Raw genomic sequence first — 14444 nt, forward strand, 5'->3', positions numbered from 1 at the left:
ACCCTGAAAATAGACTAGAATAACTGGAAAATTGAGTCTACCAAAACCATGAGAGTCCAGGTGAGCAGGAGTTTATATGATGTACACAGGATTTAGAGTATGATCCCCAAATAAATCCACTGTTGGCTTATAGATTAGAGAGAATGAGACATAGGAAGATACCGAGGTGGTCAAGGAAACCTTTTCACCAGAGGTAGTCCTTTGCAGAGCACCAGGTTAGCTAAACTGAAAAAAACAAAAAAGAAAAATGTGTTGTGTGCAATAATGGGATGTGCTAAGGCTAAGAATAAAGCTGAAGCAGAGACTCTAGGAACCAACTTCAAACTAGAGTCTAATACCCATGTCTTAGCAAGACTGTTGAATGGTTCCATTACTTTCTCATAAAACCATCAACCTACTTGGTGCAGCAATGAAGGCAGCACTTGGGACAGCTGTGTCTCCTAACAGGGTGCGAGAATTGGAGACTTGCTCCTACCTCCAATTCCAGCTGCCTGCTTAAGTGCATCCCATGAGGCAGTAGGCAATAACCTCAACTAGCTGGGTGTTTGCCACACACAGGGGATTGAGTTTTCAATTCACAGATATTTGGGATGTACACTATAAAATGAGAGTTCTCTGTCCCTCTACTTACCAGAAAATAACATATATGTATTTTTAAACCCTACCAATCCATCCTATGCCTTCCAGGAGAGAGTAAAAATATCGATTACAACTTCCCCTTATAAAGCCATGGTGATTATTGCCTAAGTAGCTGTTTTGCTATGACTAGGTCTGTGTGTTCCCCTTGAGAACAATGCACATATACCTTGTAAAGCTCACCTCTGCTTATAGTCAGAGGACCCAAAGACAGCCCTGCCTTTCTGGGTGTACAGTGTTACCTGTGCTAAACGTTATCCATCCTTCGTTATTATCAAGCTTTCCCCTAATAACATCCACCTCGGTACTGACATAGCATTTTAGAGCAAGGAGTTTGGACAGCAGTGCATACACCAGAGTCTCTTAGATGAAGTAGTGATGTGACAGTATCATTGGTGGGAGGTCACTCCTTGAATACCTCATCGTAATTTAATACAATGATGGTAAAATTTAGGTCTATTTTTTTTTCTATCCAGGATCCAATACATAGTTCAGAGAACCAGGAAGCCAAAACAAAGCACAGAAATGTATCAAGTCCACATGCTACCTCTCTATTTTGGAACCATTATGAAGATGATTCTTTCAATGATGTTAATCAAGGATTATACTAGTTTAAGACCTAGATCAATACGAAGTGCATCTGATTTCAACAATGCTGAAAACTAGGTTGGGCTGAAACAGCGGAGAGAACACAAAAAATCAATTTTTCTTTCCCAGTTTGCATGGTCTTTGACAGAAGAGAGGAATAGGGATTTTCTTTTTTTTTTTTTAAATATAGAAAAGAGTTGCAAACTGATTTTCATCATTTCAAACAGTGAATAAGCCAAGATCAGATCCTAAGAAATGTGATCATTTTTCCTCCTTCAAGCTAAAACCTTTGAGGTTTGGTAGAGAATATGGCCACCTTATTTTCAAAGTCTAATAGAGGTGGTTCACAAAGAAAACCTCAAAGTATCCACAGATGAACTCATTTTAGATATTCTTTCTACTTCGACCCCAATTCTGTTACTACTACACTTTTTCAATATTATAACCAACTTATTCAGAAGCTCTTTCAAGTATAGATTACTTTTGTGATTTTGTTCCAAATGGAAACCAGCATGCAGATCTATTGCCTATGCTGTGTGGCCAGCTCACTCCTTCCAGGGCTCTTGTTTACACTGGCTAATTGTAATTTACATTATTACTATGCACGTGCGCACACACACACACACACACACACACAAATATTCCAATTTGCCTAGTGTGGGCACATGGGATATTCTGGCAAAGCATGCATTTCCCACAAGGAATTTGGAGATTCACCCTCTGAAGTTTTAGGCAGTAATATTCTCTTAGGAGAGGTAGAGAAGAAAACAGCAGAACCCAGCTCAAAGTTGAGGTTAACATCGTGATAGGCAGAACCTTTTCGCTCGTCAATGTAACAAATGTCACACGATTCAAACCCATATTCAAATGTTGGCTCTTTGGAGCAACCAATTCCTGGTTGTGCAACACGACTAGCTAAGAAATGCAGCAAGTGTGTTCAAGGGAGGACCACCTGTCTCTCACAACTCTGTGAAGACTCACACAGCACAGAGCTCAGCACCTGTGGGGAGAGGAGTGGCACCATGCACCCCTGGGCAGGGCCCCGGCTGATCTAGGTGAAAGAAGCCTGCCTTCCAAAGCAGCAACTAACTCAGAGTGAAATGAGAAACAGGGAAACAGCCCTGAACACATGGCCTTGACCTGCACGTCATCTGACACTAACTTCTAAGGGCTACATCAGCTCAGAATTGCCAAATATTTAGTGATCTAGAGAAAGTGACAATAAAAAGGATATGTCATACTTCTCCATTAATGCATTTCACACCAAGAAAGCAGCACAACAGAAGTATGATAAAGATAGAAGCTTGATTCATGCACAGCTAACTACAACAGTAAATGGGGAAAAAATAACTTCTCTATGTCCAAATTAGGAAACTAGCAACCAGTTGTGGTCTCCAAGCCACAAGATTATTACAAAGTCATTGCAACTTGGATTACATTGTTAACTGAAACATTTTTATAATGCCATTTCAAAGCCCCCAAAGCACAATATAAACTAGCATGACTTGGAGAATGCTGAAGAATGCTAAAGAATGCACACATGAAAGAATGTGAAAATTGTGTGAGAAGGTGTTACAGGGCTAAATTATACACTGTAAATGAAAGATTGTGAGAAACAAACTAACTTTGCTGAAGATCACATACATCAACCACACACTAAAACTATCTGTCTTGGACCCGGCGTGGTAGTCTAGCAGCTAAAGTCCTCGCCTTGCATGCACCAGGATCCTATATGGGCACTGGTTCTAATCCCAGCTGCCCCTCTTCTCATCCAGCTCCCTGCTTGTGGCCTGGGAAAACAGTCGAAGACAGCCCAAAGTCTTGGAACCCTACAGTTGTGTGGGAGATCTGGAGAGAAACTCCTGGCTCCTGGTTTCGGATCAGCACAGCTCCGGCCATTGCAGCCACATGAATAGTGAAACAGCAGTTGGAAGATCTTTCTCTCTGTCTCTCATTCTCTCTGTATCTCTGACTTTCCAATAAAGAATATATTTTTTAAAAAAGCTATCTGCCTAGCACAGCTCATAGAAGGAAAGGCTCATCTCTCCCGCAATGTGTGAATAATCTTTCAAGGAAGGATGGAAGCTCTTGCAGGCACATGCTCAGGCTAAAGACAAGCAAACACAGCCTCTGTCAACAACCTCTAGGACTCCCTTCCTGTGATGTATGTGACATAATATGGCAGTTGAATATATTATTTATCACCTATACAAACCTGTGCAAATCATAAGTTAGCAATCCAAACTTGTGCCAGCAGTTAAACGGAACAGTGCTATAAAAAGATTTTCCCAGTCTGACATGCAAAAGTAAATTCAGTGCTACTATAAATAGCCAAACAGATGAACAAGATAGCCTGTGCAAGCCTTTATAAGAAGGTCTTAACCCAGAAAAAGGGTGATCATATGGACTGATATAATTTTCAAAGTCATTAATAATGGAGTATCTTAGTATTTTTGTTGCAATAAAAAGATACAAGGATGGGAGAGTGATGTTTCTGAAAGAAATGGGTCTCTACAGGACCTCAAGCCTCCAGCTAGAAGGACGCCTTAGGCTCTCCCATTCCGGTCCTGTTCCTTGAGGAGACCGCAGATTATTCATAAAAGTAGTGACTCACACAAGTATGTGCAGCGTTTTACAGAACCAACCACATGCATATGTCTTTATTTTTCATGCCACATTCATAATTTTTATACATTAACCCAACCCAACTCTGCAAGCTTGGTGGTGTTTTGTTTCCAGTTTTTATCCAAAGCCTAATGTGCCACTTCCTCTCCCATTCTCATAAACAACCCACTAGCAAACTCAGAATTATTAAGATCCACCTTCTTTCCTAGTCTCCCTCCAAGCATAAGAAGATAGGCCTTTACACTCTAGCTGAGTAACCATCAACAGCTCAGAGGCTTTTAATTTGTTACATGTAAAGGGATAGGATTAAACCAGAAGCTCTTGCTGACAAATCGTGTTGCAGAAAGAACACAGGACTCAGTATTTTAGTGACAAGCTATGGCCAATTAAAAAAAAAAAGCACAAGATCTCAGATTCCTTAATTGTGAAGCACTTTAATTGAGACTAGTGGAATATTTTGATTTCAGCCACAAAGAAGGCTGCAATTTAAGCAGTTTTCATTTCTCTTCAGTGGTGAAGCAGATTTTCTGTGAAGCATTTTAAAGACAGGATACAGGCTTAGGTTTAAAGGAAACATGAAACATTTGAATTAAAAAAGGAAGATACTTGTGAGTTATACCTCAGAAACAAAGTCTAAATGGATTTTTTTGTTGTTGATGATGCTGTTGCAATTTTAACAAGCAAACTCAGCCAGCTTCAAGCAGTCCCGCTGACTCTCTCCTGAATGATGTAAATAATGAGGTTGCATGTACACCCACACTGAGAACTCTCCCAGAGGTGGCTACACTGCCTGCAAGGCAGGTTCATACTGGATTTGGCTTAGGAGAAGTCTATCTGGGACTCCTTCATAGAAAGGCAAGGGGATCCCTTCAGGAAAACTGTGCATGAGCTGTGGGCAAGGAAGTTTGACAGTGAGTCTACATGCACCTATTTTAAAAAGTCGAGATTGCTGTTAAGCACAAGACAGCTGCAGGATGTAGAGCCAGGAATCAGTCCAGGGAGAACAGGCCAGAGGGACAAGCAATACTGGGGCTGGGTTATGCCATCTTCAATGTGACTCGATGTGCTTTACAACAAAATATGGAAACTTAGTTGCCTGGAGGTGTAATTGTATCAGTGTTTAGCTGGCACCGAGGACCCCAACATTGTTCATTCAATATATACACTCCATGCAATTAAGACAGAAAATTAGAACAGAGGTTATCTGAGTGAGGGGTTGTGAGAAGAAAGGGAAGAAAGGCCATTGTTTCACAGATATGTTGTTGAAGATGACAAAACACTTTGGTGCAGAAGGTGGTGAGGGCTGGACAGAACTACAAATGGACAAATCTAACACCACTGATGAATGATCAAAATACACTTAAAAATAATTAAACGCTAAGTGGAATATATTTTACTATATTAAATATATCAAAAGGTAAAACATAAAATACTATGGTTTGGTAAAAGTCAAGCACTATCTTAAATACACAGATGCTTCCAAACTCACTGTGAGAATACATCCGGATAAACATATCATGCTTTGAAAATAACACAAGTCTAAAATGCACTTCACACAATTAACCTGCTGCACATTCAAGTTCAGCCACACAGCACACCCTTGGAGCACCTTCCCTGTGGGACTGCAACACTGCTTTTGCCCACATCCAATCTCACAGCAATAGACCAGAGAAAGAGCCAACCCCACAAGCCAATGCACAGTTTCTAGTGAATGAGTGATACTTTTCGAGCTTCACACAGTTGAAGAAAAACCTTAGGACAATCCACTGTAACACAGCAACCATCTAGAACAGCATTTAATGCAACGTTCAGCTCAGGGCAAAACATTTCCTGAGAGACGGGCTAGGCATTGTGTGGGTTGACTGCCTTCTTTCTATATGGCAGATTTACTCGTGATTGCCAACATTTGGAAGCCACCAGGGCACCCTTCAGTAGACGAGTGGGGAAACTGGTATGAGGGTAATTCAGAACATTTCTAAACATGGAGTTAACAATGCGCTTACTTGGGTGTAAAAGAGTTGAAATCTGTTCATGAGTTTTTCATAATCTGAATTTTCCATGAGGTTTTGGAAGATGCCCTATACACATCTAGCCAATTGAAAATGTTATTCAGGACTGAAATCAAATCAGTTCCCTAGTCAGGAAAACAGAGATGAACTTTCAATGCATTTTGTTGAGCAAAAAGAAACTAATCTGGAAAGGCTACAAGTTGTATGATTCTAACTCATATGAAAAAATGCTGGGAAAAGTGAAACAATAGAAAGAGTAATAAGATGAGCAGTTGCTTGCATTAACCATAAGGGAAAGAGGAGGTAAACAGGCAGAACATAGGGGATTTATTCTGTAAAAATAGTAACTGCATGCCATTCTGTATTTGTCAAAACATATGAAAAGCACCCTGTCAACCCTATGGTTATTATAAAATCATAATTATAGAACCCTATCGTAAATTTTAGAATCTCAATAATCATAAAGTGCTACTATAAGTTTATCAATTGTAGCAAATTTCCCACTGTGGAGGGGAATATTGATAAGAGGAAAGGCTGTCCAATATGCCAAGTCCTCATTTCTCTACTTCTCAATTTTGTTGGGAAAATTTCATAGAATTGTCATAGAAATAAAATCTACAATTAGAAATAATTATAAATTAATATGACACTTCACAGCAGAACGCACTCAACTGCTGCTTGGGTGACCTTTCCCAAGATCCAAGCAAAGCCTTTCCTACCTGTACCCTGCCAAGCTAATCACATGTTTATGGCTCTAACACAAAGTGTCTGGAAGATTCTGGACAACTTCATTTCTGAAAAGTACATACAGCACTGGCTGTCTGTTGTCAAATACTCCTGCCTCAGTTCACATTTAAAGATATATTATGCCTTCAGGGGCAACAACTGCCATGGTTTGGGTGGTAGCCCTTCATTCTTCCTCATTGTTGGTGGCATTAAATAGGGCTTCAAGTCCTCCCCTGGAGAGTCATCTCTTGGCATTCACTTTCACCTCCTCTTTTATTTCATTTTCAGTAGACAAATACTCTTCTCTAAAGAAAACAAGAATACCACCTGCTCTTTCTCAGAGTATCAAGGTCTTCCATAAATGTACTTCATTTAGACATTTTAATTTACGTCTCAAGTCCCTAAGAAGAAAGCTTGCGGCACTGCCTTTTTGAAATAGGTCCACTCAGTTTATTTTTGACCAAGTAAGGCAGGCTCGCAGCTGTGATGACATAGAGGCCTGTACATACAGAAAACAAGGGGATGTAAGACTTCTGTGGTGACAATATTCAAGGATATGTGACTTGTTTGTTGGTAGCATTCATTCACACTTTTCACGCCATGAAACGTATAGAAGTGAATGTGCGGCATCTTTCCACCTCCCCATTTGGTTTCAAAGAGTCAGGGATCATTTTTCCTACCTGGTAACCCCACCACCAATACGAATATCGAAGAATGGTGAGGATTCCATTTCCCAGAATCTCAAAAAATACTAAGCTGAAACGAAAACCAGTTTCCACACAGCTAATACATGGAATAATTTCATGGCAGAAGTAGAAGATATCTGATATGTGTTTCCATTTCCAAGAACAATACTCTAACTTCATAAATGATACTTTTGCTGGCTTTCTAGTCTAACTGGCTCTGTCATTAGCTATTTTGAAAAAAAATCTTATTGTCACTGAGCTGCAGTGTGTCCTAAGAATCACAGAATCAGATCAAAGAGATAGCAAAGGCTCCTCCCTTTATCTTCATCTCTCAAGTATTAATATATCTTAGACAGATGAACCAAGCAAAGGTATCTTCCATGGGGAGGCTTGGAGACAACTCAGGACAGGTAGACACCTGATTTGTCCTACAAATACTCCTTCTGATGCCCCACAATACAACTGTCTAAGGAAGCGTCAAAACAGGTAAGGAGAACCATAGGAATCATTCACAGTGAAATACATCAGACAAAACCTAGATGTCATCAGAGCTGGATGACCTAAGACAAGACCTTGCCCTGAATTAGTTCTCTTTGAAATGAGCCTTCTTCAAAATACAAGGATACAAGTACATGGAGTCCACTTCCCACTTGAGCTTCTGCACCGACAGATTCCACTTGAGAACTGTGATACCAAGTCTCAGCAAGGCAGGAAAACAGCATGCCATGTCAGACATGCATTGTCACCCTGACTATACCCTTTTCTTTTGTTCAATTCTAACTTAGAGAATTTCTATCCTTACTCTATGGTGTCAATGAAGATCACTTAACTTGTACTTTTCAGTGACCTTTTACTTCAAATTGTGTGAAAGAGAAATGTTGGTACAGTTAAGCTCCAGAAGTCTCGTATTTCCCTTCAAATGAAGGTCATCTTACTATCCCATTACACACAATATACAACAGCATTCACTTACGACTGAAAAACAGAAGTTCGAGGAAGTAAAAAGAATGTATGTGGCTGGCATTACTAAGAGGTTAAGCTTTTCAAGCCTCTACCTGCAATGCCAATTTGAGTCCCAGCTGCTCCGCTTCAAATCTATCTCCCTACTAATGCACCTTGGAAACACCAGAAGTTAGCGCACATGCATGAGTCTCTACAGTTCTGTGGCAGATTCACATGAAGCTCCTAAGCCTGACTTTGACCTGCTCTGTCCATTGCAGCCATTCGCGGAGCGAAACAGTGCATGGAAGATTATTGTGTATATTCCTTTCTGTCTCTCTCCGTAACTCTGCTTTGCAAATAAACAGACCTTCAAAAAAAAATCAAAACAGAAACACACAAAAAAACCAATCAGTCTTCTAGCTCAGTATTTTTTCCAATTTTTAATAAAGTTAGGATAATCTGTCAAGTAGCATTTCTCCATTTCATCTTGCGCCACACTTGTTGCTTTCTGGTCACGTTACATTAAGAGTCAAAGCTAAAGAAGTTGTCAACTCTTTAGGGAAAAACCTTCAGTTATGAAACTTCTTTGTATTTAGGTGAAACGAGAGTCGGGAAAGATAGAATAAGGAAAGAGGAAGGAGAGGTGGAGGGGGAGTCCCTGTACCTACAAAACTGTATCATGAAAATAATAATTTAAAATAAACATGCTAAATCTTCCTTTCTCTATCTTTATATCAGCTTCCAAGGGCAAGTCATCAAAGTAATCATTGAAGAAACAGAAAGTCTCTTGAAAGGGCAAATTATCAAAGTACTACGATGAATAACAGAAAGTCTCTTGATTTCTCCAAAATGAGCACAACACCCATGGTATATAGGAAATATATCCATCACAACCCGAAACTAGACACAATAAACAACAAAGCTTAAAAGAAATGTGCATTTGGCCTAGCACTTAGGACCAATGATGCCTTTGTCCCACGCTGGAGTGCCTGAGTTCAGTTTCTGAAACTGCCGCAACACACCCCCGCTCTTGGATCTTCCGCTCTCTCGGCTCACTGATGCAGGGCATTGGTATCTCAACCAACAGGCAACATGATCATTTCCCAGAGTCCCATTTTAAATATGATCTGCATCATGTCACTTTTCTGACCCATCAGCACTTGAAGAAAATCCAAAACTATTCCCTCTCCACTCAGTGTAACAGCAATCCTGAAATACTTCACATACAAATGCTGATCTATGCTTTCTTTGCAGAATGTGTTACTAATTGACAGTCTGGTGCCACAGCTCTTATCTCATTTTTTGCACATACTTATGCAAACCTACTTTCATGTATTTGCTGTTATTTGTCTTTGCCACTGGAAGAGATGTTGCAAAACTTCAGCAACTTTATTTTGCTCCAAACTATAACCTAATTCTATAACAATTCCTAGCATTGTATTCAATGCTCCGCAAGTTTTTCTCTTTCTGGAATGAATGAATTTTAAATACACACTAATTTATCCAGCAATTACAATATAAGGAACTTATTCTAAAGTAATTCCACCTGAACAAGAAAAGTATATGCCTTGGCATTATACTACAGAAAAACCAGGAAGAATCTAGATGCCCCTAGTAAAGGAGGCACTCCCAAAAACACCATATCTCATGTGATTTACATAACATACCTGGCACAAAAGGAAAAAAAATTGAAGCAGACCTGTATGACCTAATGGGGAAGGAGAGTCAAGACACATTAAGTAAAGCAAAAATGTAGGTCACTGGCACAGTTACCTTTTTGAAAATCTGATGATGGTTAAAAAGTGTCATATTTTATATAAGGGATGTCAAAATAGCACTGGATACAAAAGGAGCCAGCGAGAGCCTCTCGTGTATACTGACAGATGTCATATTTCTGTATCCTGATGAATGCCCTGACAGTGTTGCAAATGGGATCAAAAGCAAGTATTCCTTCATAGTGTCATTGCCTGCCTACCCAGATATCGTGGCTCTCAGAGGCATCATTGCCCTAATATTTCCAGATAGCCCGCCTTTGGTTTATCATAAGCAGCAGTGAGAATATTCTCAATTTTGCTATCATTTGTACAACCAGTATCATTTGTTCTGTCCTTTGCAAAGGTAAGAAAAATTACAGATCACATTCTTACTTCTTTCTTCTTCTCATTTATGTTTAATAGGTTGAGAATGAACATAATAGGAAGGATAGAAAATCCTAAAGCAAAATAACAGTGTCGTCTATAACCCTAACGCAGAGATAATGTTAAAATTCTGACATATTTCAAGGCACAAATATTCGTGCACTTTCCTCCATTTCTGTAGTGCTGAATATTTGTTTTCACACTCTTTACGTATTTTAACAAAGCAGTGGGTATGTAAAAGGAGAGTTCAAGAAACTCAGCAAAAATGTGTACTTTGAAAAACTAGGTGGTGTAAATGAACAATAATTGGCACCCCAAACTCATGCAGATATTAAACTCTGAAGTCTTACCTTAACGGTTACTTGATAAGGGCAGAGTCTTGACCCACTTACACCACTGTGGAAGGAGCCCTTGGAAAGACCTGATTGGATTGGGATGGTGGAGCAGAGGCCCGTGATAAAGTTATGCTGACTTCATCAGAGGCCAAGGAGTAGAGGGTAGAGAAAGAGTCAGGTTCCCTGAGTCTCTCCAGTTTCCATATCCAGCCACGAGTGTACCCTCAGCCATTACCTATCCTCACCAAAACCTTCCCAACTAAAGTCAAAATAAACTTCCATCCTAAGCTATTCCTCTTAGGAGCTTTTGCTAATGTAACAAAAGGCTAATTCTACAATAAGCATGGATTTTATAATCTGTGCACTAAAATGAACACACAATTAAGCCCATTTTCCACACACTTTAGAAATATAGTGACATATAAACAAGTTGTTCTTACTGCATACATGAAGTTCTCCATTACATACATATCACTACCGTCATTCATTACTCAACGATAATCTTAAGCTCTGACCATACTCTGGTTATTTGGGAAGGGGCTGATCATCTGGCTGTGGGCTCTATATATTTCTAGGTGATGATGAAGAAATAGCATTTATCTTAAAAACAGCTCTCTTCTTCCAGTTGATCAGAATTATCATTCACATATCTCCACTCAAATTCTGAATAAAATCCTCTAGGCTCCATATTCAAAACTTTCAGATGAGAACGGGAAAGTGCAAAACAATTCATATTATATACAAACATGTTTGGGTTAAAAAAAATGAGGGAGGAAGAAGACAAGAGTTAACAAAGTCTGCCTTCTCATTGTCACTGAACGCATCCACAAAGCTTCCCTCTCCCTGCTCTGCTGAGTATGTCTTCCCTTGGACACCCAGGGTCTCCTATCCCTCATTCCAGTTTTGAATCACTTGTCACCTTATCACTGACCCTTCCCTTAATGCCCTAAAATTGACATTGTCTCCCTCTTCACCCCGTCATTATCCTCATCCTTGTTCATCATTTTATGACAGCACTTAGCACCATCTGTAGCATACTTTACCCAGTTACTCTTCTTAACACATTCACTGTTTTATCCCCAGGAACCTGGTTTCACAAAACAGGTACTCAACAGGTTTTTAGTTGCTGAAGGTAAGAAAAAAAATAACGCAATTTCCTGAGAATTAACAAGTACAACAGGGACATAGTCCTCTGTTGGTAGGCATTTTATTTCATTTGGATACATCCCCGTTATAAATGATTACACAACAAAATCTGCATATAGCAATCGTTGTATGCTTGTATGTTGATTCCTTAGATCAAATTCCCTATGGCGAGTGACTAAGCACATACAGGTTACGTTATGACATTTTATGTGATGACCCTATGTTATGACATAGGGTCAAGGAACAATAGGAAAAGTTACCACTGCTTACCTATAAACACAACTGGAATTACACTGTAAAAATAGATTAATTTGATAGGCAAAAGTATTGCTTTAACCTGCCTGGTTTTGCAAGACGAATTAGTTCAACACATTTTCAACTGTATTGGTCACTTCTAAGTCTTCATTTGTGTCTCGCTTGATCATCTCCTTTGCTATTTCTTCCTACCATCTCTTCTTCTCTTATTCAGTGATGAGTTATTATTGATGAAATGGCTTTACATTTCATTCAAAATGTTACTGCTGTATTTTATCTTCAACCTCATCTGACACGATGACGTTTTTTATTTAAGTTCTTGTGCGATTGAATCTGTTGGTATTTTCAGTTACTGTTTTGGAGTCTGCTCCAATAATCCAAAAGGATACATCCATTAGCTCAAGGAAAGAGAAAATCGACTTATTTTCTTCACGATTTATTTATTTATTTATTTATTTTATTTATTTATTTATTTATTTATTTTTGACATTTCTTAAGCCAGCTAAGATGGCGAGGCCCTTTAAATCTCGTTTTCTCCTTTACTTCCCTTTGTGACTGTGTTCAACCAGCCTATGTCTGCGTGGTAACATGAACGAGGAACGAGGCGCAGTCTTTAAATCAAGAAATGGCCTCCTTGCTTCAATGATCCAAGGAGACTCAAGAAGAACTAAACAACGCAAGAGCGAGGATTGAAAAGTGGAACGTTGACCATTCAAAGAGTGACCGAATGATGCATAAGCTCCGCGCCCAATGGATGACCTGACCGAAGCCGTGGCCACCAAGGATTCCCAGCTGGCCCTGCTCAAGGTGCGGCTCCTGGAGGCCGACCAGCTGCTGAGGTCCCATACGGAGGCATCGCAAGCCTTGCAGAGCGAGAAGTCACGAATAACGCAGGATCATAACGAAGGCATTAGCCTGCAGAACCAAGCTCTGCAGACCCTTCAGGAGAGACTGCACGAAGTTGATGCCGCCTTGAAGAGAGAGCAGGAGAGCTGTAAACAAATGCAGAGTGAGTTTGCTGCACAAGCCAGCCTGGAGTCCTCAAAGCCTCAGCTGATCGACTGTAAGCAGAAAGCCACAGAAGCTTGAAGGAAGGCTCTGGCTTTGAAGGCGTGGACAGCAGTACTGCCAGCAGCATGGAGCTGGAGGAGCTTCGGCATGAGAAGGACATGCAGAGGGGGGAGATCCAGAAGCTGATGGACCTGATCCAGTAGCTCCGCTCCGAGTTACAGGACGTGGAGACCCAGCAGGTGAGTGAAGCAGAATGGGCGGGAGAGCAATTACAACATCTGCAAGAGCAAATCGCTGCACAGAAGGCTTCTAAGCAAGAGCTGGAGACAGAGCTGGACCGGCTGAAGCACGGCTTGTATCACACCAAGAACGTGCTGCAATGCCAGACTAAGGACCAGGAAGAAGAAATTCAGAAGCTCTGGAACCAGCTCACCAATAAGACCCTGAGCCACAGCAGCCAGTCCGAGCTGGAGAACTGCCTCCACCAGCTGATGGAGACACTAACCCCGAAGCAGACCATGCTGGAGAGCCTGAGCACCGAGAAGAACTCTCTGGTCTTCCACTGGAGCGCCTGGAGCAGCAGGTGCACACGGCCGTGGGAGGCGCAGCAGCGGCTCCTCCATTAACACGTCTGCAGTGGACAGCGGTGAAGCCACACGCCTGCAAAATGTTCCAGTTCTCTTTAATGAAACAAAAGCTAACCTGGCAGGAATGTATGGGCAAGCTGTGAGTTCCAATGACCAGTTTAGCATCCGCTTGGGCATCTTCCTGCGGAGGTACCCCACTGCCAACGCGCTCGTCATCATCTACATGGCTTTGCTTCAACTCTGGGTCATGACTGTCCTCCTGACTTACACGCCGGAAATGCACCACGACCAGCCAACCGACAAATGACGGCAGCCCCTTTGTCTCAGCAACAGCTTGTCTCTCTTTAAACAGGAACCCACGGAACTGCCAGCCACCTGACGTCCCAGGGAGGGTGCGCACAGCGGATTGCATCACTACAAGCCTTTGACTGTCTGGGTTATTACCGAAGATTTCCACTACTAAACCTTCCCCTTAATTCTATCAAGTGTGAGCTTCTAAAACAGTAATTTAATAAGCAAAAGGAAAAAAAAGAAATCTACGAATTTGGTTGCAAAATTTGGTATTTAAATAAGCACCGTTTAATTCCATTTTCCACACTTTGAATTATTCCTTCGTATACCAATATTTATTTGCACACCAATATTTTAAAATCAAGTGCATGAGTATACACAGAAGATTATCAACAACCTGGATCAAAGGATTCCAACAGCCAATAATACCAAATTACTTGATTTTTTTCCCAAAAGAAAGGATGTGTCT

General features: G+C 40.7%; 1 pseudogene; it reads left to right on the forward strand.

Moving 5' to 3' along the window:
* Positions 1-14036, forward strand: part of LOC118759439 (golgin subfamily A member 5-like) — a 33764-nt pseudogene extending 19728 nt beyond the window's left edge.
* Positions 14037-14444: the final 408 nt, after the last annotated feature.

This window comes from Ochotona princeps, chromosome 13, assembly GCF_030435755.1.
Source record: "Ochotona princeps isolate mOchPri1 chromosome 13, mOchPri1.hap1, whole genome shotgun sequence".
NCBI classification, from domain to species: Eukaryota; Metazoa; Chordata; class Mammalia; order Lagomorpha; family Ochotonidae; genus Ochotona; species Ochotona princeps.